Below are 26,508 nucleotides of genomic sequence, written 5' to 3'. Positions count from 1 at the left end.
TAAGTAATTATAAAAACCATGAAGTTCGGTGGAACCACAAGATACTGGGTTTTTTAAGTAGGGGAAAATGCTGACTATACAACCTGGCCTTGAACACTGCCAGGGATGGGGCAGCCACAGGTTCTCTGGGCACCCTGTGCCAGCGCCTCAGCACCCTCACAGGGAAGAGCTTCTGCCTCAGAGCTCATCTCAATCCCCCCTCTGGCAGGTTAAAGCCATTCCCCCTTGTCCTGTCCATAACCTTCCTCCAGGTAGCTGAAGGCTGCAGTTCAGTCCCCCACCCCGCAAGCCCTCTCCTCTGGGCTCTTACTTCTCATCCTCATGCCCTTGCGTTTGCCTTTGGCCAATGACAGGAAGGTGTTTTATGTCCCTCTGCACAGCATCCCTGCCTTCCAGCACAGCAATCACTGCTCCCAAACCAGGGCCATCTGCCAACCTGCTGAGCATGCACTTCATCTCATCACCCAGGGCACTGGCAGGGATGTTACATGTGAATACATCATGGAATGTCTTCATTTCCAGTGGAAAATGATGTACAAAGACCTTCGCTCTTGTGTTTGTTCAAATTAAATGAGGAGCAGATGCTGGACAAATCTGATTTGAGAGTCTGCTCCCTGCTAGAGCACAGTAGGAGTCATTTCATTTTGATCCCATGTGTCTCCCATGATAAGCCGATGATATTACACGTAAGTCCTGAACGATCTCCTGGAAGGTCAAGAACATGTGGAACATGCCAAGTTTCACTATCTACCTTGCACAAGCTTCCACAGATGTGAACTTATTTGGTAGTCTTCTTCATAGCAAAATAAATAATTAAGGGCCTTGGCCATGTAAACAGGAAATACCCCACTGTGTTCAGAGGTCAGGCTTCACATGCCTTCCATGTTCCTGATGTACAAAGGATGTTTGGTAGGATGTTTTAGATGTATACAGAATGCAGAATCAGGACTGCGGTAACCGACATCCAGCTCTTGTACCGCATCTTAAACAAAACCTGCTTCTTGATGAATGTAACATGCTTTAAAGACCTGCAGTTATTTCAGCAGTCTTCAGCTGCTGATGTTTTGACCATTTGCCACAGGCACATGAGAGAGACAAACTCCCAGATGTTACTACACCTCAGTGCAGCAGGAATACTAACAGCTCGACTCGGACGCTCGCTGATGGGTGTGCAACTCCATTTATTTCTAATTTACCAGTTACCCTGCATTAATGCATGTTTTAAAAGGGTCTGCACGCACCATCCCACCACCTCCAAAAAATGCTTAAAACCAGTTTACATGTACCCCCCAAAGGCTAATTTTAAGCACCCTTTTCTACCTGAAATTAATAAGTTGCATCTACTGAAAGGCTGCAAGTCCACGCCAAGTCATTTTATAATAGGTGATAGGAAAGTTGAAGCTGGCAAGGAGCTCAGGAGACCACCTGGTCCCATCTTCTGTGTAAAGCCAAGCCTCAGATTAGGTTTTCCAGGGACTGTCAAGTGAAGGCATGAGTATTTCATAGATCTATTTTAGAACAGTAATTATGAAAATGACTTTTACCCTGCGCTCATTAAGGAACTTCCTTTCATGCATGAACAAGATGACAACAACTCTGAAGCATTTGCTGCATATCCAGATATAGATAAACTCATAGATGAACTCCTCATTATAGGAGAGGTGACGCTGCACCAGACCAGACCCAGAAAAAGCCCTCAGCAGTTACAGGAGTTATCTCAGGAATATCATGTACCTTGTCCTCATCTTCAAAATACAACAGCACTGCCTGAAGAGCAGTGAACGCTGCTTTGTGGGAAGCCTATAAGGCTGTTCATTGAGTCTATATGATTTCCAAGCACATTTCTATACCCTTTTGTCCTGAAGCAGCACATCAGGACAGCAGGATTTGTCTCTTCAACTGGATTTCTGACATGATGGCACTTTACACCCTCCCAAAGGCAGTGACACGCAGCATAAATGCCATTTTCCTGGGGATCATAATTCACACCGATGCCACACGGTGGTAGCACTACTAAAGGGATGGAGAGCAGCGAGTTCTCACAAAGCACTTGGGGTCACACTCAGCTGCAAACTGTGGTCTTTTGTGTTCCCCTAGGAAGCCCATTTCATCAAACCTCCCCAGAGCCAAAACAAGACAACGACATCCTCATTTCAAAGAGGATAACAATTTGCACTGGAGTTTTACATAACTCCATTCAGTCCTTTTTGTAACATCTGTGCCTAAATAAAACAATGAAGCACAGTAGATGCAATACAGATGACTTGCAAAGTCATTTAAAATACACAACTGCTATGGTTCTCACCACAAATGCATAAACTGGTCCTTAATAAAGCTCTATGTTGGATAGCTGCCACTCAGTCCATCATCTGAACGGCCTAAATTTCACAAGATACCACCCTGCAGCAGCATGGTTCTTGGTCTCAGATGAGCACAATCCCAAACCAGTCATTTATTATTTACAGAGCAACAGAAGACAGGGTTTCATAAGATGCTTATAACCATCTTTCCAATTCAAACATCTTACTCAAGGTAAGAAACAACTGAAAACAAGAAGAAAGAAATGAAAGGCCTTTTCAAATTTACTCCGCAACTGTCATTTGCACTTTATACAGGTTTCCTACTGCCAGATGTGTTTCCAGAAAACAGAAATGCATAGATTCTTGGGCCAAAGTTTGGAAGCAACTTGCCATTGGAAACAAGCCACTCCAGGTCTGAAGACAGACTCATCCACTAGAAATCTGCTGCCACCATAACCAGTAAGGACAGAGGAGGACACAGCAGGGAGAAGGAGGCACATGCTGTTAGGAGACACTGTGCCTTACAAAATGTTTCACTAATGTTTTCCCAAATACCAGCCTCAACAGGTTCAGTAACCTTTACTGACCAGTTATGCCAGAAATTAATACCAAGACTTTATGGTTTTGATTAGATGACGTAGGGGGTTGGACTAGATAACCTTTGAAGGTCCCTTCCAACCCATACTACTAGTCTATAAAGCAAGAGATGGGGAACAGGTTTGGGAAATGATGGCAGAAGAAAAACAAATGAAAAAATCCATAAGCTTCAAATTGAATCATGCAAGTGTTACGGAGGGAAATCCTGCAAATCAAAGTTGTCCCTTTACTGAGATCACTCAGTTCTTGCTACTCAGCCACAGTGTCCACCAGCACCAATTGTACCCTACCTGGACACCTTCAGTAGGTGACTGCCAACAGGCTGCTGTAGACAATTACAACAGGTTTTTGGTTTAAATTGTACATTAGATATCCACACAAAGATTCCAGCCTCTCAAAAGTTAATCCACCAAAACTCCCATCCTTAAACTGCTGAGCACAGCCATCTACCCTCCTCCCCGATCCTGAGCAAGTTCTGTGAACTCCTCATGAATAACTCCTCCGTGGAAGCCAACACTGCTGCATTCATTCAGAAAACAAAAACAGCATTATAAGAAAATATGCTGCTCACAATTCTGGTGTAATATCCTCAAACAACAGTGTAATGTCAAAAATGGCATTTTGCTTACCCCAACTCGAACAGTGACATTCCTGGCTCTCTATAAACAAGCAGAAGCTTCAGGCTTTCTTCTTTGGTGGAAGACGACACAATTTGTTATGAAATCAGTATGTCTAAATTGGTTTTAAGGGCCTTAAAGTTTCATTTTTCCACTTTAATTACTGCATATTAAAAACTCATGGTACTATTACTGAATTTATACAACTGCCCACGTTGTGCGAAAGCACACAGAGAACTTATGCCTCCAGCAGACCTTGGGAGGTTACGAAATGTCCCAATGTTAATTCAAAGGTATCTAACCTCATGAGCATGAGAAAACTTAAAATCTTAGCATCTCTGCCACTGTACTCGATGCTTCTTCCAAAACAAAAAGCAACAGAAAAGCAACTCTTCCAGTCTGGAAAAATTCAGAACTTGTGCATCCTTGCTGCTGTTTGCTTCCCTCTCTGCTGTTCCTCTCTCTCAGCACTGGTTCCATCACCGTCACCTTAGCATCAAATTCATCCCTGAGACTCCATTTTCCACACTACACCTTGGACTTCTCCAGGTTTCTGTGCAGATCACCAGGCTTAATTCCACATCAAATATCCAAACAGAAAGAAATCACCACAAAAGTAATTTAATTTAAAAGTAATTTGAAATTAATGTGGTGATTACTTTCTTCTGTTCTTTAGTAGTTACTGTGGAGAGCACAAGTAAAATGCAGTGTAGCACAGTCATCTTTAGGAAAGGTTTTTCTTAATTTCTAAATATTTATATTGTATTAAGATCAGATACTTAAAAGAAGATCAACATAACCTAACTATACTTGGGAGCTATGTAACAGTTTCCATTTTAACATACCATTTTCATAGCATTTTGGTTTGCACTCATCTGCAACAGGTGCATTTTCTTTTCAAAAAAAGTAAAGGTATTTACAAGATCTTTTTCTACAACTTAAAGAACTTGTAAAAATAAAGCCTTGGCCACTTAAATATATTATTCAGATAAGTTATTTACGGAAGATCAATGTTTACACTTTGGATTGCAATCTCATTGAGATCAAACATGTACAATCACAGTGCTCTAAATTCCGTAAAGGGGAATTGTAGTTCTAAACATACCGATAGAAAAAAAGAAGGATAAAACTCTTTTTCATCCTTAACTTCAACGTGGAACTTCAGGATCGCATGAATATGGATTTTGCATTTCATATATATAATCACAAGTTTGTGAAGTGCCTTGGGACCTTTGAAGAAGGCACAGAATAAATGAAAATCATTTTAATTAAAAGCAAATTAAAGAGTCATCTAATCCAGGCAGCAGCAGCAAATCCATGGAGGCTTTTTAGAATATGCATCCTTGAAGTTACATTGGTTAAAACCCTCCCTAATTCCAGCTTCCTTCCCTCACATCCCCCCAAACGAGGCTCTGAACCTGCACGAGATCAGGTTTAGTATGAAAATCCTGCTCTAGTTGCTAAAACCAGATTTTGCTCCAGTTTCTGAGTGGCCAGAAGCACAAGCATCCACGTGGAGCAAATAAAAACAAAGGAATGAGAAAGGGAATGTGTCTTCTCTCTGCAGGGAAAAAAAGATAAGATTCTATTTTGTGCTTTTAAGAAGCTATTTCAACACAGATTAGGGAAGTCGCAGTTCTCCTCTTTGACTGGTGGCTTTTGAAATACAGCTCAAAAACAAACTAAGCAACCACAGACTAAAATGTTACCACAGAAATGGCTCCATATTAGAAGACTCTCAAACTAGAAGAACATGTAGAAGTAAAATAGACATTATCGCTGCTATCTTTTTCATTAGTGTTATTACAGCAGGAGGATGTTACTGGTGAAGTCTCACAGGTCTGGGTGTCCCCAATTCACCACTGCCTGTTGGGGGCTGGAACTAGATGATCTCGAGGTCCTTTCCAACCCAAACCATTTTACGATTCTATGCCTATAAATAAAATAATAAACTTACAAACACTACTAAAAATAAACAGGAATCTTATGCACAGTAAACAGTAATATTATGCACATTTCTGTCAACAAAGCATTTTTACACGTATTTATCCCATTAAGTGATTGAATTCCTCCGTTAAGAGAAAAAAAACCAAATCCCAACCTTGAGGGGAAAAAAATCCAAACAATAAGAGGAACAAAAAAGGAGAAAATGGGCAAAACGCCTGGAGAAATGCTGCTTTGATTTTGACACTTGGGAATAAGTGGAAAGAAATAACCAGCTAACCCCCCTTTTTTTTTTTTAAATCAAAACATCTTCCATCTCGTGTGCAAATTTCTACAGCTGAGAAAGCATCCTACTCAATCTCCTCAAAGTGCTGTCAGCATGTTTTATGTAAATACTAGTTAACAAGGGATGTGTTTGCAGCAAACATGTTAGGGTTGTGCTTTAGAAGCTCTGGATTCACCCTCTGTGTCAGTGGAGAAATTGTAATTCTGAAGATAACAGGAGCTATACACAGAGGACATGGGAGATTCTTTCCTTATTTAAATAGCCCAGATGTATTTGTTGTTATAGAGTTTCTACATGGGCAAGATGCATTTGTTAGTGAAGAGTTTTAAACAGTTATTTAACAAACTACCATGAGAAGAACTTGATGACTAAGCTCTGCATCAATATGTGGCAATATACATCCTGAGAACAACCTTATTTTGCAACATCCGTAAGTAACATTGGGGTTTGACAAGAGGCTCATTCTCAAAGGATTACTGAGAACCAGGTGATTTCCTCCAGGACAATCAGAGAAGTGTCACAAGCACCACAAAGATGACAAGCTCAGAGGTACAGGAGTGCGCTCTCAAAGAGGGATGTCCAGGGAAGCAACAAACTGAAGTCAGAATCTTGAGTTATTGGGCAACACCAACTCCCTCTGCTCCAAAGGCAGTGCTGCTACAGCACCTACTGCCACTGCCCAACGAATGGGCAGCTCCTTCACAGCCTTTACAGAAACATGGTTCTCCTCATCATGTTTTGTACTGAGTTAGTAATAACTAGGTTACTACTCTTCCTGTCCAATTTCTTCACTTTTCTCTTCATGTGGTGTCTTTAAGACATGACCAGCAGTTGCAATGTAGCCATCTAAATCACCATATAGAATCCCAGACTGGTTTGGGTGGAAGGGACCTTAAAGCTCATCCAGTTCCAAGCCCCTGCCACAGGCAGGGACACCTTCCACTAGAGCAGGTTGCTCCAAGCCCCTGTGTCCAACCTGGCCTTGAACACTGCCAGGGATGGGGCAGCCACAGCTTCTCTGGGCACCCTGTGCCAGCGCCTCAGCACCCTCACAGGGAAGAGCTTCTGCCTCAGAGCTCATCTCAATCTCCCCTCTGGCAGGTTAAAGCCATTCCCCTTGGCCTGTCCCTACAGGCCTTTGTCCAAAGCCCCTCTCCAGGTTTCCTGGAGCCCCTTTAGGCACTGGAGCTGCTCTAAGGTCTCCCCTTCAGGAGCCTTCTCTTCTCCAGGCTGAACCAGCGCAGCTCTCTCAGCCTGGCTCCAGAGCAGAGCTGCTCCAGCCCTCACAGCATCTCCATGGCCTCCTCTGGACTCGCTCCAACAATATACGCATAGAGATCTTCTTTCCAACATTACACTGAAAGGAAGCCGCACTCACAGCATCGGAAAACAAGAGTGCAGCACGTTCATGAACAGAAGCAGCAAGAAAAACAATGTCAGAGATTAGAGGCTCCTTTTTATTTTCCCCTTCTTCTCTTCTCCCCTCTTTCCATAGCTGAGGACCACCTCAGCCACTCTGCACCATGCCACCACTGATGGTGGGTTGTTTGCTGTAAGGCAGCCCATGGAACTATCTGGGTTAAAATATATAAATAAACTTAAAAAATACAAAAGCAGGAGCCTTGCAGAAGGAAGCATCTCCCTTATCTGATTTACAGCCTGCAAATAACATTATACATCCTCATTGAGCTCAGGGACATGAGTAAGTAACTGAGGACAGGCAGAAATCTATTAACAAATTCTTTGCTGGAAGAAGCCATTCACATAACCACATCAGCCTTCACACAAATCAGCAAAACAAGAACACTGCTAGTTCATTTAGCTCAGGCTTCTTCCTCTGTTTAGTTTGTAACTTCTCCTGTCCGAAAATCTCCTTCACATAACAGCTTCCCATGGGCAAAGTGAAGATAAACAGGCCTGAAAGACCAACAGCATCCTCCAGAGACTCGCAGTGACACTTTAAAGAGCAGAAACTGGTTCCAGGTCTGTTTTCTGTAACAGTGAGGGGATAAATAAAAGCTTTTGCCCTCAGGGAGGATTTAATGTTTGCATTTAAACACAGTTTCCTTCATTTGAATATACTGGATATGTCCTACAGACACTTGACCTTTTTGCTTGGATGTTGCTATCCGAAGACCTTTTGGTATCTCCCACTATCTGCCTAATGTGGGAGATGAAAACTCAAACTTGTATGAGTTTTTGCTTATTTCAGCTATTCTTTTATGCAATTATCTGAAAAGAAATGGAGAACTTCATTCCTCTTTAAGTCATCATTACTACTGGCTCCAGGAGCATGTCGGATGTTCATGTTTGGAGATTGAATAAACAACCTGAAATCCAGACGCAAAACAAAAACTACCCATGGGAGGGTAACATGAAAACAGATAAATCTCCTTTCAGCAACACAATATTTCATAGGGACACCCATTCTTTTGTGAGCATATGCTGAGGAAGGAGTCCTACAGCTCCAAGTTGAAACGCATAATGAAGATCGATACAGTTTCTGAGATGTCCAGGAGTTGCTCAAGGATGAGAATGATGACCAGGACAGTGAATCCTGCCGCCTCCAGTCTCCCATAGATTCCAATGCATACATTACACATGGGGTTTTTTCAGAATGAAGTCCACATATCACAGGATTTTAATGTCAAGAGGTAGTCTTGACTCTCTGTGGGCTCGACCGCTCTTAACATCAAGAGGTAGACTTAACTCTCTATGGGCTTTACTGCTGTCCCAGTCTCTTCCACTCCTTAAACAGATGAGAGTTACGCCCAGCCTTACATCTCTCTGTGGAGTGTAAAGTGCCCCTATGAAAACCACAGTTCTCAGAGAGATCTGTTTCATGGGGGACATAATATCTCTGTTCTCATCTTTCAACCTAAAATTGAGGGCCCTTAGGAGCCATGACCAGTTTAGCAGCTTCTCACTAGCTAAACCACAGCTGGAGGGAGGAAACAAAGACAACATCACCAACCAGCCCAGAGTCTTCAGGAACTAAATTATAGCATGAACAGTAGAAGATGAGGGCTATTACTAAGTCATCATAAACTACTCTAATTATTACAGATTTTTTCTTAATCTTTTTGAGACAATACACAGGATGTCCGAGTCACTTTTACTGATGTCAACAAATACATTCATGCATTTAAGGAATTCTCTCTTCATTCCTCCTGCATTTACTATAAGGAGCAGCACCTTTTTGTAGCTCCTCTTCTCCAAAACCTACGTTTGCCAATGAGATTTCTTGAGACATGTGGCAAATTCTGTACATCATCATGAAAAATAATTCTGACAGCAACTCTTACCTCCTCTTTTAATGGCCATTTCCTATATGACAACTATCCTTGTCACCTTAACAGACACAAATGGCAGAAATATCTTTTTATTACCAGGAATAATCACTTTACATCTGAATCAAAACCATCTTCACCAGTATTAGAGGCATTCTCAAAATTACATAGCCTAAACCTCAAAAGGAACAGCACAGAATGCTACAACATTAGCCCAGGTATCTATCTCTGTTAGTCTCTCAATACCATGCAATAATAAACTCAGTATGTTCACAAACCGTGTATTATTTCACAATATCAGCAAACTTCTTATTTCCAGGGTACTGAAGCAGAAGTGTTGCTGAAATAGAGTCTGCATAGACCAAGTTGGCTCCCGGCTGGTCTTTGTGGGCTACAGCAACTGTTCTTAACTCAGCCAGAACATGCAATGAATTTGTTCCATTTGTTATGCAGAAACATTGCAAAGGGAAAATGAAAACCAGCAGATTTTTAAGTGCTAACAGCAAACATGTTATTGAAGACATCAATGGAGACAAAGTGTCCCCCAAGAGATGAGCTGAAATGAAGTGTAACATTGCCCAGACATAGCCCACCCACATTCAATAACAACAGCTCAGCACTCCCAGCAAGGAAGTTGTTCCTTCTTTTGTAAAAATAACCCCAGAAAATGCCCCAGATCTGCTAAATTAAACCCAGACAGTATCAAACTGGGCTGTTTTGTTGAAGTGCTGTTCAAGTGCTTTCCTTCAGGCCAGAGGGAGGGATCATTGCCTGCCCCAGGGCATTCAGGTAACAGGAAACGGCATTTAAAATGAAGTTGTAACTGACATCTATGGAATAATGCCTGCTAATATTATTCAAGGGTGGAAGGAAAAATAGCTTGGAATCAGGTCTTTGGACCAAAAGGCCATGACATAATTTTAGTCTGCTCTAGGATCCGACACTATAAGTTGTGGAAGATCCAAAACCGCTTTTTAAATACTTAGAATCCCAGACTGGTTTGTGTTGGAAGGGACCTTAAAGCTCCTCCAGTTCCAATCCCCTGCCACGGGCAGGGACACCTTCCACTAGAGCAGGTTGCTCCAAGCCCCTGTGTCCAACCTGGCCTTGAACACTGCCAGGGATGGGGCAGCCACAGCTTCTCTGGGCACCCTGTGCCAGCGCCTCAGCACCCTCACAGATTAGACACTAAGAAGAATTTCTTCGTAATGTCTAATCTAAATCTCCCGTTTCAGTTTGAACCCATCACCCCTTGTCCTGGAAGTACAGTCTTTGATGAGGAGTCCCTCCCCAGCAACTTTACAGGCCCCCTTCAGATACTGGAAGATTGCACTTCGGTCTCCCTCTTGCTATGCTATTTATTTGCATAGTTGATTTCCCTTTTTTACTTCCTGCTTTACCTTCTGGCAGACAGTGGCACTGAATTAGCTGGTTTGATTTGTGTTGAGAATATTTGCTGAAGTTTTGAGATACAGAGGTGCACAGATATACTGTTCTGCCACTAAGGAAATAACCTGCACCTTAAGTTAAGAAAAATCAAAACGAGAGGAACCAGAGACATTCCTACAACAAGGAAAGCTTGCTGCCCACTTGGAATTTTGTTCTATTGCTCAAGATATCAGGTCAGAAATATTAAAGGCTATTTCAAAATCAAATGCAGTAGTAGAGTCCCAGAGGCCCAATCACAATATCCTTCCCCCATTGTCCTGACTTTGTTTGCTTGGAAACAAAGCATACAAATGATTCCAGCATTCCAGAAACTTTATAAACAGGCAATGCCTTGTTTGTCCATTCTTCCTACAGAAAGACACGACAGTGTGAATGTATTCAATCCTGCTTGCATGCCTTGGGGAAAAACACAATAAAATGAACTGCTGACGAGCAGTACAGAAGCAACACAGATTATAGGGATTCTATACGGAGAAATCTCCTGTTTCGGGGCCCACCAACACCAGGGAATTGCTGCCATAAACATCATCCTTGCTCAGTTATTTAACACTGGTAATAATTAAACTGAACTTCAAAGGAAAACCCAACCAAACCAAACGCACCAATATTGCTGCTCCAATATCAATATTACTACAACAACTACCAATTGCCACTAGTTGCTATCCTGGTACAGCTTGAATTTAATCATAAAATTATAGAATATACATATATATATGTATATTCTCTCTATACATACACACATATATATACACACATACATATATACATATACAGGGCCAAATACACATATACATATGTATACGTATATGTGTATATATACATATATCTCTATATATACATATATACATACACACACACACATATATATATAATCCAGGGTTGAAAAAGACCTTAAGATCATCTAGTTCCAACCCCCTGCCACAGGCAAGGACACCTCACACTAGACCATGTCACCCAAGACTCCATTCAACCTGGCCTTGAACACTGCCAGGGATGGAGCATTTAAATACTGATTATCTATATACCATGACCCTGGTGTGAAGCTATTTTAAGGACACATTATTTCACAAATTCATCTTACCAAACAGCCTGTGTTGCAATTAAACAAGAGTTTCAGTCCTTATAGAGTCAGATCAAAGAGCACTGATGTGATGCGATTGTTTAAATGTTTCCAGGGAGACCTAAAAAGTCAGAAAACAATAAAAACCTAATAACTTAGAAAGCACCTGTTGGTTCTAAGAGGTTCCCATGAGAGTTCTTAAACACAGAGATCGGAATTACACAAAAGCCTCTGCAGTTTCTGAGCTCTGATTCTGGTTTTGGCCCTGAAAATTAACAGGGTCTCCTTAATTCCTTTGAAAACTCATTAGCTCCTGCTCAAGTGCTGCAAATCCCTAAGCAGCAAGTTGTGACATGGCACCAATTCTCGGCAAATACAGTACTACTTCTGATACATGTATGATGTATCACTCTAAGTATTGATTTTAAATGCTGAAACTCACCAAAAAAGTCCTCTTTCCCATAACCTGAGATCACGACAATATTTTGAAAAGCATTTATATTCCACAGATACAATACTTCAATATATATATAATCAATACAGTATTTTTTTAATAAATAAAGACCAAAACTACAAGAAGCCTTTAAGAAAAACATTACACCCTTCTAACCCAATAAGATAAGGAATAAGAAATAAAAAGCCTCACTTCTAAGAAAGATGAACATATATAAAACACAACCATAAGTCCCAGACACTAAAAAGCTGGTATCACCTGCCTTTGGCTCAAGGAAGAGGGGACTTCCCTATGCTCCAGCCTTGCCGTTGACAGGATGAAACAAACCGGTGCTGAACACAGTCATTTTTCCCCCCTGGCTTTGTTGCTTCTGTTACTTTCCTGAGGACAATTCTAGTTTCTATGCAGAGATAAAGATCGCTGTCAGCCCCTTGAATCAGGCACCATGAATAGCTGCAGTGTTCAGCACTGCATGACGAGTGAGCTCCAGAGCCGGTCCTGGTGCCCAACACAATGGGTATTTGTGGTTCCTGAAGTCAGGGTTGAACAGCAGCCTACCAGACATCAAGAGATGTGCTGTATCACCTCCGGTGAAAAATGCTCAAAAGAAATACGAGATTTCTCTAAAATTTCAGATTTTTCCTTTCATTCTTGTGTTTTGAAGCAACTTCCAATAACCACCATCAAAGCTGTGGAGTGTCTCGAGATGAAAGGCAATCAGGAAATGTGCCTACCCAAGCAAAAGCTAGGGCACAGCTACATTCAACTCATTAAAAAATGAGGGCAGGTCTTGCTATTAAAATACTTTCTATGACAAAGGCTTTAATGCACATAAGGATAAGGAAGAAATTCTTCACTATAAAGATGGTGGGACACTGGAACAGGATGCCCAGAGAAGTTAGTGATGTCCCATCCCTGGTGGTGTTCAAGGCCAGGTTGGACATAGGGGCTTGGAGCAACCTGCTCTAGTGGAAGGTGTCTCTGCCCATGGCAGCGAGTTGGAGCTGCATGAGCTTTAAGGTCCCCTCCAACACAAACCAGTCTGGGATTCTACGATTTGGAAGGTGATTTTTAGATTCAGGTTCTTCTTACTCAAGCCCATCACCCTTACCAGCTGCAACTTCTGCCCTCTACCTGGTTGTACCAAGAAGGTGATGACCAGAGTCATGAACGTGCAAGCCCACTTCCACCTTTCAAGCCCTGTCCTTTACATGGGTTTTTCATAACCTTACCATTTGCCACTTAACCTGGGCACCACCGCAGCTCTCACTTGAATTCATGGTTATCTGCCCTCTGCATCTTGCCTTTTCCCAGCTCTTTTTCCTTGCACAAGCCCCCTCCACCCCTGGGAGCTAAACATCAACAGGCTGAAGTTTCACTTCCAATCAAATCTTAAAAATCACACTTTGCTTTAATCCCATTCAAACTGTCTATGTACTCTGTCTACCAGTATGTTATCAGATGATCATGGTTATTTGTACAGTAGAAACAACACATCAAAAATATTTTAATCAATTTTCTCTTGTTCTGTTGGCTTTGGTAAGTTTCTTTTCATTATAAGAATCATTCTCCACACTTGTATAGACACAAATAGATATATGGAATATACATTACCCAACACCTGAACTCAACCATTTAATCTCCCCATGCTCCCTTCCCTCATCAGAAAGGAAGGACAAGTGTCACAAGACAAGAAGGGCCCCCAGTGCAGAGCAGAAGCCCACAGGTTGTCCGCATTATCCCCGCAGAAGATTCTCTCTAACTAGGTGAGGTCTAAGGTCCCTTCCAACCCAAACCATTCTATGATTCTATGACTAAAGATGGAGCTTAAGTAACCAAGCCTGCTAGTTTAGGGGTACAGTGTTGGGGAGTGCACATACCCAAGTTTATAGACTGAGAAATACCATATTTCCAGTAATACTAGAATAGCAATGTATCTAGGTTACTAGAAGCTTTAATTATGTGACATTCACAAACAATTTCCCTTTGAAAACAGATGAATACATTAAATTAGTCTTGGGAAAAAACACAGTATTACATTGAACATTTTAGGTTGGGAAGTATATTACCAGCAGCACATCTCATACACAGATACAAACTGCACCATCCCGAGCAGCTGGACCTGGTCCCAAACACAGCAAAACAATACAAGTTCACATCCACATGCTGTGTAAGAGGACTATTTCTCTGAGGAGCTGCAGAGCATCTTTCATTCTCCTTGTTATGAGAGTAATGCTACTGGGAGGAAGACAGAACATCCCAGCTCTGATTTTAAGTCTGATGCTCTGTGTGAGGAACTGAGATGCAGCACCTGTTCTCCACTGAACTTCAATTTGTCCATATACTTATTCATATAATCCCAGCCTGGTTTGTGTTGGAAGGAACCTTAAAGCTCATCCAGTTTCAACCCCCTGCCACGGGCAGGGACACCTTCCACTAGAGCAGGTTGCTCCAAGCCCCTGTGTCCAACCTGGCCTTGAACACTGCCAGGGATGGGGCAGCCACAGCTTCATAAGGGAGCATATGAATCTAAGCATTATAGTACAATTAAAAGGGCTTATCATTCCTTGCAGGACAAGCCTTTAAGGTTTGCTTATTTTTTTAAGTTTTTAGAAGTAAACTACAATAGAAACATTTTCCATAAAGATACTTTCATAAAGGAATGCCTTCAGAGCAACCCTACCACAAATTTTACTAACAGGTATCTATTAACATATCCCACTGCTCTGCTGTCTTACTGACCTTGAGATCAGTCTCTATTTCTCGGCTATAATAAAACACACATAAAGTGGTAACTGAGGATATGCTGTTTTCTTTAATACAACCACCTGAAAACACTTGTAAACCACACAAACCACGTCAGGCCCTTACTTTGTGTTTGCTACAAAACAGTGTTTCCGTTATCTGCCATGCAACAGTTATTAGCACTACAGTGAAAATATGAACACAGCTTCCAGGCTGAAGGTATTTTGGGGAAGTAACTCACACATACGAGTGACTCACAGCTTCAGCAATGTATTTGCAAGCAGCTTCATAAAAGTCAGACCTGCTGGATTCAATCAGTGATAAGGATATTAATTATTCAGACGCAACAAGGGTCAAGAGCAGCAGGACGGAGCATTGGCAGAGCTCCTGCAGGAATGGCCACACCCCAATGCCACAAAAAACATTACAGCACATTGAGCAACGTGTTCAATGAGCTGGCAGAAATCCACTAACTTTTCAACATGCCTTTGCATAATCATTTAAGATACAACAAAGAGGAATGGCTTTAAACTGAAAGAGGGGAGATATAGATATAAGGAAGAAATTCTTCACTACAAAGGTAGTGGGAGATTGGAACAGGTTGCCCAGAGAAGTTAGAGATGTCCCATCCCTGGCAGTGTTCAAGGCCAGGTTGGACACAGGGGCTTGGAGCAACCTGCTCTAGTGGAAGGCGTTCCTGCCCATGGCAGGAGGTTGGAGCTGGATGAGCTTTAAAGTCCCTTCCCACCCAAACCATTCTATGATTTTATGATACGATGGTAAAATCTGCCCAAAGCGGTGTTGTATAGATATGGAGCTGTGTAGCAGCACAGGACAACAGCGCATTTTATGGTCGGCTGTAAGAGAACAGGAGAGCCCGGATGTTTTGAAGGAGACTATATCTAGAAGAAGCCATTAAATTATCTATTTGAAATAGATAGAAGTTCAGGTATGAAGGCAAAAAACCCCCAAACAAACATACAAGACACCTCTGAAAACTGGTACACAGCTGTGAATGGATTTCTAGCCAAAAACCTGCTAAAACACTGCTTCCCCCTTCTCTCCGGCCCCTCAACAGCTGGGCATATTTCTGCAAGCTGCAGTCCAGCAGGATAGTTCCTTCCTTTCCCACGCTCCGGAGCCGGTTCCGATTACAGCTCCCAGCGATGGCAGCATCCCACGGGGCAGGCGGCTGCAGCCCGGCTTTTGGAACGCGGCACCCTGGGGACCATGGCTCAGGGATGCTCCGTCCATCTTTGGAGTCCAAGAAAACTACACAGATAAACACTGTCCTTAAAGAACATCTTCAACGCCAAAGCACCCTGCGTAATGTTAACTACTTAAAACATCAGCACAGTATGGATCACAGGGGCAGGCTGGAGATAACCTGCAGTGATTCCCAGGCTCTATCCTCTCTTACCTCTGTGTTATCCTCTCTTAACACAGTCCCTGTGTTTCATTTCTCTTTTATGCAATCCCGAAAGAGGACCAGAAGGTACCTCCACTTGCCACAGAGGCTGACAGCTATGAAAATACCAACTGCAGTCAAATATCAGCTAGAAAGGGCAATGCCCTAAAGAAGTTGGTACATTATGTCAGTATAGGTGACCTTTAAGGTCCCTTCCAACCCAAACCACTCCACAATTATCAGGGAACAGTATGGTTCAAGCTGTTTCCAACTTTGCCAGCAGAACTTCCACACTGTTTTCTTTCCTAAGATATAGGAGATGCCACAAAGGCTCAGTCACTGCAGGATCTTTTCTTGACATTTCTTTAGAGCAAAACCAACATCAGGAACATAGACATTACAGCTGCTAAAACTGATGTGAAAGAGCCTCGTAAATGAGGAAGGACTGAGTACCAACAACACCACAAATACCAAAAAGATATTGTGCATATTTAACCTGCTAAAATTTATTACATATATATTTAAATATAACATCACCAGAGGATAAAGCAGTAGGTGGAACCACTGGTGCAACATATTAGTACTGAGCCTGAAGATGTTAACTGCACACAAAGCTGCACTAGATGAAACATGTAATCTCTTTTGGAAGACATTAAGCTTGCCTTTCAAAGACTAAACTGCTAAGGAAGGGCCCTTAGACATGTAAAACACTGTTTACGGAGAAAGTTTTGAGGGTTCAGTGATTTTTTCAAGGAAATTATTCAAGCTTCTTCCTCTGAAGGTGCTGGTAAACGAGGCCATATTTCAAGTTTGATGTAGTACAGCGATTCCAAGCTCCTTCAGTACAAATTACAACTCAATCAAGTCACACAGAACTTCTAAATAATATCTGCAGTTCGCTAGCCAAAGTATTAAAACAAGAAATAGTGAAGAATTTGGCTGCCACAAGCTCTGCATATCACTCTGTATCCCAGGTCTGTATCATGCCCAAGAGGGATTTACAGTGGAACAGGAGCAGGTCTCCTTGAAAAATCCCACATACTGACAGTCCCAGTTATCTCAACATCACATCTTCCTAAATTTGAATCTCATAGCTTAAACAAAGTAATGCAAATAGGTCATTATTTAAATATAGTTCCCTGTTTCCACCTTTCCCTTTCCTCCCGCCTTCCTAGAAATACTTAAGTCACTAAAGCTTCCTCTGCCCCCAGTCCTGCCGGGAACCAGAGAGGTGCTGAGGTGGGAGGACAGCCTGTGAGAAACAGATCAGCATTAAGTGCTGTATCTGTGGCCTTGAAACATGCCCTCAGCTGGCTTCTTAATTTGGCTTTTCACGATTGATCAGCACATGTGTAATTTAAAAGCAATTTGAAGCAGCAGTAGTTTGACTTGAAATTAATGAGCTTTTGGCAACTGCAAACAAGATGATAATGCAAACCTGTTTAAACTCATGCCTATATTTAACAGGAAGAGCATCATTTTAACTTGGTTATACAAAGGCTTTTCTTCTGCAATATGAAAGTGATTTCACCATAATCTTGCTCTCAGTAGCAATTTGCAAACTCCACCCAATTGTACCAGATTAGTAGAAAGACAGGCAGCAGATAAATTAATAGTGTTAAGTAATTAAATGTTTTAAGTGACCTTGTGCAGTATGATTGAATACATTCATGAAACCCAGATCTAAAGTAAAATAACCTCAGAAAGTATTTGAGAGATCTAAATACATAGAACATGGGATATAAACATTATTCATTGCTTGTTTAAATCAATAGCCTACTGCTCATGGTAAATCACAGCACTACAGCTCAAGCAATACTCTGTGTATCATGTGTATCCTTGCACTAGGAATGCAAGGAAAAATAATCATCAAAGGACAAAGAGCAAACATGACAAGATTAAAGGGCTAAAGACAATTAAAAGGGGATTTACTAAAAGAAATAGAGAGCAAGGTGAAGGAAGGTTAATAGATATATCTGTGTTGGACAAGATTGTTTGCTTGTTTATCCTTTAATTTGCACTGTTTGGAAATCAGTTGAGAAACAGCTATAGGTAAAGAAATCTGCATGTTCAGCAATATAATCTGTTAGAAAGAAAATAATTTTAAGTACGCTTTGAAAGGTTCACACTCTTTAACCACAATCTTACAGCGTCAGATGTCTAAAAACTGCAACTGCAGCTCACCAGTGAGAGCTCAGGCAAGTGACACACGAGAGGATCCAAGTAAGTTCTGGTAGATTTTGCACACAGATATGCTTACAAACTGCCACATTATACCAAAAACATAATTAAAAGACAGAAAGGTTGGTTAAAAAAGTGAATTGCTCCCCTAAGAAACAAATCAAAATGCATCCCATGTAGTAGTGAAAACTGAACTCTGAAGCTAAAGAATTACAGCTCTTGGTAAGGAAATAGTTACAGATCCTTTATCAAATACACTGAAAATCAGAGGGTCTTTAGCCCCAAATTCTCATCGTTGCCTTCAAGTCATGATGACTTTCTGTCATTCACCAGAGTTATCTTTTGTTTCTGATTAAAAGTTTCATTAAAAGAACCACGGTATACAAACAAGTATTTGTTACCAAGAGGTAACAAATTATGGGAGCAAATGCCAAGATAGAAGAACACATAGCATGAACCTCATGGAATGTGGTCCCACCTTGGAAATACATAGACAAGACCCCAGCAGACCATGGGGACCATCACCTTTAGGTTGCAAGACCAGAGTCCAGGGAACTACTAGCTGTGTACAACCAATAAACTATTCTCTCCTCATTACAATCCACATTAGACCACATCCATAGAGAAAAGACGTTTAAAGCATCATGCTCCCACAACTCATCTCAGTCTGGTTGTGCTGGCCAATAATCAAGATTACTCTGCTAGTCTTCAATCAGTCCTATGCAAGGGGCACCATCATCAACCACAACAGCGCTGCATTTTCTCTAAGCTTTCTTTCAAAGTCATTTCAGATGAAGGAGATATTGATTTTACTGAAGAGGAAGGAAATTCAATACACAACAGTTAAAGATACACCCAACCATCAGGAAACCTGAAATTGGTGGGTCTCAAAAGGGTAAGATCTTGTCATGATGTCTCCACATGAATGTAGAGCGCGTATTTCATTCTGAATTATCGTCTACTGCTGCCAGAGCAACAAAACCTAGAGGTAAGTGGAGACCTCTTAGTTCTTCTAACCCCTTTGCTGTGGTCAGAAAGTTTATCCTCCGGCTAATTATTTTATCTAGTTATTATTAGCTAATTATTTTGTCCTGATTTTTTGTAAGGGACACAAGTAACACACTTTTCACTTGCTTCCTGTGTATATCTGCTATTTGCTGCTGCTTAAAAATTCATAGCACTATTGACCCAAAGCCTTTCTGAGACTGAATTCTTCCTGGTGGCTGCCCCATCCCTGGCAGTGTTCAAGGCCAGGTTGGACACAGGGGCTTGGAGCAACCTGCTCTAGTGGAAGGTGTCCCTGCCCGTGGCAGGGGGTTGGAGCTGGAGGAGCTTTAAGGTCCCTTCCAACACAAACCAGCCTGGGATTCTATTCTGTGAGAAAAGGCATTTTTAGGTCATCACTGTTCAACAGAATATATACTCAGGGAAAAGTGGACAGGGCTGTGCAGAGGCAGCTTCCCCCATACCCGATATCCATAGGTGCCAGGACACACTGTCCCTGAGACCATACATCCCCTCGCTACTGTCAGGACCAGGAGAAGAGCAAACAGCAGCCTTCAACACTACACGTTCCAGGGCCTGTTCCACTGGAGATAATCATCTGTCTGCCTTACAGAGAAGAAAAGTCTGAGCATAGTGCAATCAAAACACAGTCCAACAGCATCCCCCTCTCCTATATATATTTCCATTTCCCAGAGGCATCCTCTGCAGGCAACACACAGGAACTGGAAGGCGAAAAGACATCATTGATGGAATTATTATACCTGCAGTAAGTCGAGTGAATTCAAAAGCACAACACTGTGCACGTGCCTTAAAAATATATTTCATGTTGTTAATACCTCAAAAATAGATCCTGTGCAAAAAAAATTCAACCTATTGCTGCTACTGAGCTTCTCCTAATCTGTGTATTATCAGTATCTCATTTCAGCTTCAGCTTACACAAGTTTTCCTGTCTGTTGTAGGTATATATTTAAAAGGATATCTACATTACAGCAAAAAGTTTGGAGCACAGGCAATATTAAACATGAATCCTCACAGCACTTGGAATCACACAATACACATTGTTATCAGACAGGATGAGGACTACACCTGGATGAAACCTTGTGCAGAAGGGCACAGTCAACAACAAACAGATAAGATTACAGTTAAAGAGGATGTGGAAAGCCTGCACAGAGCAGCCTGGTGGATACAGCCTCTTTTCATTCAGCTTGAATTCTGCTGCACCACACCGCAAATCAGTTAAGGCAATGTCTGAATCATTCCCTAAGACAGCTCTCAACCCATAAAACAAGCATCACATACAGGGTACCCATAAACGATGCTCCACAAAGAATAAATTATTAAAGAGTTCTGAATTATGTATCCATTCAATTTAAAATACTTTCGATCATGGGGCACCAAATTATATTTAAGGTTACAAGGGGATTCCGCTTTCATTAATATTGTATCAGGAAATCAGTAATAAAATGCCTATCAAGAAACAAAGAGCTGCTCACTGCAGGCATCGCAACAGCAGCCCTCAGGTTCAGCTCTTCCACGGCCACTTCCTGGGACACAAGGATGCGGGGCTGGAAAGCCACAACATCCCAGTGCGCATGGGATGTGGAGCAAGCAACCAAGATCAAGTCTGCATGTATCATTCCCTGAGAACACTACATTGTGGACTTTGTACCAGGGCCTGTAGGGACAGGCCAAGGGGAATGGCTTTAACCTGCCAGAGGGGAGATTGAGATGAGCTCTGAGGCAGAAGCTCTTCCCTGGGAGCGTGCTGAGGCGCTGGCACAGGGTGCCCAGAGAAGCTGTGGCTGCCCCACCCCTGGCAGTGTTCAAGGCCAGGTTGGACACAGGGGCTTGGAGCAACCTGCTCTAGTGGAAGGTGTCCCTGCCCATGGCAGGGGGCTGGAACTGGATGAGCTTTAAGGTCCCTCACAACACAAACCACTGCTCTGCGATTCTGATTCTTACTACACTATTCATACAGGAATTAAAAAAACAAAGTGGTTCTTTCCAAGCTCAAGCATGACAATTCCAGTACCAGGCCTTCCATTTTAAACAAGCAGCAATTTCCCCAGCAGCTCTCCACCTACTTTGCACCACTCTTGCTAATCCTGCAAAATCCCCAAGAGCACTTTACACGTCTCAGTAAACTCAGACACATAACTGCATACTCAGCAATCTCTTCAGCTCGGCCCCTATTGCTACGTTTCACATGAAAATAAAAACACCAGCATCATCCTCCCAAAACAAGAGGTGTGACCTTGGGTTTGTCTCACAGAGTGCAGGTCCCTGCTGCTTTCCCTGTTCTGTGGGCAGGAATAAGACCCCAGCCTGCTCCAACCTCTGCTCCACACACAGACCAGACACCACCACTCAGCCAATCCCTTCCCACTGACCCCGCAACACTGAATAGGACCTTCCAGCAACAAACAGCAAAAACATCCATTTTCCTGCCAACTGCTTCTGCTGAGAAATTGTCAAGAGTACTTCCAGATACAGTCATTCACCTTCATGTTTCTATGTAAAGGCAATGTTTTTCCACTAAAGCATCTTTGTTCACTGCCGACGGCCTTCGAGTGCTCCGATACCACCTACAGACACAGGATCTCCGCCTGGTGTTAAGCCCAGCATAAATCTGTGCCAAATCCTATTTTGGAAAGAGAGACTGAAATACAATATCACATTTACAAATGACAGTATCATTCAGAGGAGGTACAAACACGATCCTCATTTTCTCTATATAATTAAACAATTTCTCCTGCAGAACCTCCCACTCCTCCAGCGAGCAGGGTGGACTGTGCTCACATCAGTACATTCAGTATTCCTTTGCATCTTTCTGGTTTTCATCCCACACAGCATTCAACACGTGCCTTGGCTCTTTTTTATTCTTCAGTGAGACTGATCTGCTCTGAGATCCTGAACAAATGTACATGACAACATCAAACACCAAGTAGTATAAACACACTAGAAAGCTGGAGGGGACTTGTTACAAGGGCCTGTAGGGACAGGACAAGGGGAATGGCTTTAACCTGCCAGAGGAGAGACTGAGATGAGCTCTTAGGCACAAGTTCTTCCCTGTGAGGGTGGTGAGGCGCTGGCACAGGGTGCCCAGAGAAGCTGTGGCTGCCCCATCCCTGGCAGTGTTCAAGGCCAGGTTGGACACAGGGGCTTGGAGCAACCTGCTCTAGTGGAAGGTGTCCCTGCCCGTGGCAGGGGGTTAGAACTGGATGAGCTTTGAGGTCCCTCACAACACAAACCAGTCTGGGATCCCATACTTAAATGCATTCAAGGAGTACAGAGCACGTTAGCCAAACCACAGCAAGCCACGATAACTGGTGTAACACAGCTCCTATGTAATTCTTTCATTTGTGACCAAAGACAGCACAAACTAAAGGAATCAGACACTATACCCACACTATCTTCTTCCTCACTTTATTTTCTTTCCCTTCTTCTCCCACATTTCTAAACCAACTGATTTTCTCAGTTGAGAAAACAAATGTTTTCAGCTTAACTCCCTTCACCCCCCCAATGCAGAGCCCCAACACAACAACTGCATCCACACCAGCACAGCCCCGTGCCCCAGAGACCTCAGCCGCACAACCTCTGCTCTCCCACCTCTATCCTTACCGCTTTTCTCTTTCAGAGCACAAGTGCCACAACCCCAAGCACAAAGCAGATACAGGCTGCCCCAACAGCAGCACTTAGAGATCATTACCCCCATTAGTGACTCCTCAAGGGCCAACATCCACCTCCAGCACGAACAACACATGGACCACCTGCAGCACCCCACATCAAGACTTAAATGATTTCACTTGTTACCCATTAGAGCTAACTGGGAACTTAACGTGCCTCCTGGATGAGGAGAGCCCATTACACCCACATAAAAATCTCTTTTAAATGACACCAAGTTTCCAGCTGAATGTTATTAATTTTCATGAAAAGTTACCTTATTTTTCCCAGCTCCAACGCACAACATGCACATAATAAGTATTTTTCAACTCTCAACTCTTCATTTCTACTTTCCAAGTTTTCTCATAATGCTTATAATGTTTTAGCAAAAAAACCCCAATAAGCAACATCATTTCTTTCAGCTCAGTGGTCTGTACACCATACAAACCAGACCCAGGCAGTGATTTAGAGGCTATTCAGTTTAACACACAGCATATTCCCTCGCTCTGTGGAAACAAGCCACAGGGAGAGGAACCTCACAGAAAAATCAAAAGCAAATTAAGAGACACTCTTTCTCATTTAAAAGCACTGCTCAATCACACAGCAGGTATCCATTAACCCTTTGTACAACCACAACTAAAGTGCAAGAAACATAATCCAGTGATGGGAGACAGTTAAAAGTTGTCTTTACATTATGTTTGTAAAGTTTGTCATTATTTTTCTCATTATTTTAAACAAAATCACAAGCGGGAGGGAGAAAAACACAGTACCTTTGTTTTTGGGAGTAATAAATGCGATATTTTCCATGAAAGCCTCATTTGATGTCTCCCCGTCAGCCTGTATAAAGGAAAACACAAAGTTTCTCATCAGCTGCAAGGTTTACACCCATCTCTACACAATCAGGGGCTTTTCCCTTCCCATCAACATGCCTGATGCCGGTTCCTCCGGTGACCCCCTTCCTCCAGGCACCATCTAATGCCAAATCACAGCCTTTGCCAGGGCACCAACTGCGATGCTGGTGATGTGAACCAGCCAGCCAGCATCAAACCAAACTGATCAACAGCAAGAGGAAGGACATGGGTTTTAGACAGCATTGCTCTTGCCCAAGGGAGGGTAAAAGAGTTTGTGCGCTGCCATGTCACCCCCTCGGTCATTAGTCCTGTATGTTTGAATGCCAAATGCACCCACAGCCCCGTTTGCCTCGGGAAGAGCTGGATGGACACGGCATGGATGCACTGACAGGAGATTAATGGGGTTTTAAAGCTGAAGTTCTCATGCCAGCCCCATCCCAGGGGCCGGGAATGAGCCTGACAGCCCGGACACCGCGCTTCCCACTTGGATGGCGTGCAGAAGAGTAAACAGAGATGCCCGGAGTGAGGCAGCAATGTCTGGCCGCTCTTCTACCCCGATGCTATCGCGGGTGGGTCCCGCATCACTCAAACCCCCCCTCCCGCTACCACAACCCGCTGCGAGCAGGCTCCCACCGCCCGCCTCACCCCAACACCGGGATCCCCGCCGCCCTCTGTACTCCCACCGGGATCCTCCGGCCTCTCCAGCGGTAATTCCCGAGTACGGGCATCCCGTGGAGAAAGGGACACGCGTGGAAGGGCGAGCGCGGCAGCGGGGACCGGCACCGGGAAGCTCGCAAACACCGGCCGCTTCTCGTCGCGTATCGGGGCGGCCCGGCCTCCGACGGCATTGCCCCGCGGGGAAGGGGAAGGGAACAGGGAAGGGAACGGAGAAGGGGACGGGGAGAACAGGGATGGGAACGGGTCTCCCCCCGCACCTGCGCTGCCCGCCCCGGTCCCCACCGGCAGCACGAACCCCAGCACCGCAGCATCTCCCTCCCGAGCGGCACCGCAGCCGCTGCCCCGCGGGTCCCTCTCCCCGGCCCCGCTCACCTCGGCGGCTCGGCAGCCCCTCGGCTCCCCGCGCAGCGGCGGGCGGGCCGCGGGACGCGCAGGCGGTGCGGGGCGGCGGCCAGGCAGGAAATCTCCGTCCTCCTCCTCCTCCTCCGCCCGCTCCCCGGCGCCGCGGCGGCGGGCGCGGAGCCGCCTGGCGGACACCGGCGGCATCGGCAACGGGGGGGACACGGTGCGCTGCCCGGGTGAGGCCGGCGGGATGCGGAGGGAAAAGCGCGGAAGTCAGATCTGGTGCTGTCCGGGCATGCTGGGAGCGCGTCGGTTCTTCCAGCGCTGAGGATGTGCGGGAATATGAGGGTTTGAGGCATAGAATCAATCAACCGGGTTGGGAAAGAGCTTTAAGATCATCCGATCCAACCGCTCCCTAGCACTGCCAACGCCACCGCTAACCCATGTCACTGAGGGCCTCGTTTACACGGTGTGTGAATACTTCCGAGGACAGTGACTCCAGCACTGCCCCGAGCACCCTTTGGGGAAGACATTTTTGGAGGGGGCCTACAAGGATGCTGGAGAGGGACTCTGTATCAGGGACTGTAGCGATAGGGCAAGGGGTGATGGGTTTAAACTTAAAGAGGGGAAGTTCAGGTTAGGTATAAGGAAAAAGTTCTTCCCTGTGAGGGTGCTGAGGCGCTGGCACAGGGTGCCCAGAGAAGCTGTGGCTGCCCCATCCCTGGCAGTGTTCAAGGCCAGGTTGGACACAGGGGCTTGGAGCAACCTGCTCTAGTGGAAGGTGTCCCTGCCCGTGGCAGGGGCTTGGAACTGGATGAGCTTTAAGGTCCTTTCCAACCCAAACCGGTCTGGGATTCCATATAATGTTTTAGTTGGCTACATTGCAGAGCCGGGGTGGACAATAGAAGTCTGAAGCCTTTGGCATCCACCTTCTCCCTTCAGGAAACCTCTGCAGCAGCTCAGGCTGCACAGGGCGATGAACCGGGACAGTGAAACCCAGAATAGAAATGTCAGGCTGAAAAGTAGGGCAGGGAGGAGAGGATTACTGAGGAAAGGCGAGAATCAGGGCATCTGAATGTTGCTTCCTTTTGTCTCCAGTCCCCTGGATACCTCATCTTGCAAAACAAGACTTGTACCTGCAGGAATCTCTCCTCCAGGAGAGATGGAATGGTTTGTGTTTGAAGGGACGTTAAAGCTCATCCAGTTCCAAGCCCCTGCCACGGGCAGGGACACCTTCCACTAGAGCAGGTTGCTCCAAGCCCCTGTGTCCAACCTGGCCTTGAACACTGCCAGGGATGGGGCAGCCACAGCTTCTCTGGGAAAAGTCTGTGCCAGCGCCTCAGCACCCTCCCAGGGAAGAGCTTCTGCCTCAGAGCTCATCTCAATCTCCCCTCTGGCAGGTTAAAGCCATTCCCCTTGTCCTGTCCCTACAGGCCCTTGTCCAAAGCCCCTCTCCAGGTTTCTTGTAGGTGAAGTATCACCATGGCTCCTAAATTAACTAGTCAGGAGAAAGAAATGTGAAGCCATTTCCAAAGAAAATACACATTATATAGTTATTAATACCTTATTTTGGGGAGGGGGAAGAGATTTTCCATAGGCAAGGCGAGTACCTAAAGAAATTGCACAATTGTGAAATAA

The 26,508-nt window shown here is 44.0% G+C and overlaps 1 protein-coding gene across 1 annotated transcript in view; it reads right to left on the bottom strand.

The window, feature by feature from the left end:
* PTPRE (protein tyrosine phosphatase receptor type E) overlaps positions 1 to 25,056 on the bottom strand; it is a 95,090-nt gene extending 70,034 nt beyond the window's left edge. The window contains exons 1-2 of the mRNA XM_030488331.1: positions 24,901 to 25,056; positions 23,770 to 23,836 (exon numbers count right to left, since the gene is read on the bottom strand). The gene's annotated coding sequence lies outside the window, so the exon portion shown is untranslated. The remainder of the gene's footprint in view (positions 1 to 23,769; positions 23,837 to 24,900) is intronic.
* Positions 25,057 to 26,508: the final 1,452 nt, after the last annotated feature.

This window comes from Strigops habroptila, chromosome 5, assembly GCF_004027225.2.
Source record: "Strigops habroptila isolate Jane chromosome 5, bStrHab1.2.pri, whole genome shotgun sequence".
Lineage (NCBI taxonomy): Eukaryota > Metazoa > Chordata > Aves > Psittaciformes > Psittacidae > Strigops > Strigops habroptila.
Note: the sequence above shows the minus strand (reverse complement) of the source record. Positions and strands in the feature narration are given on the sequence as shown.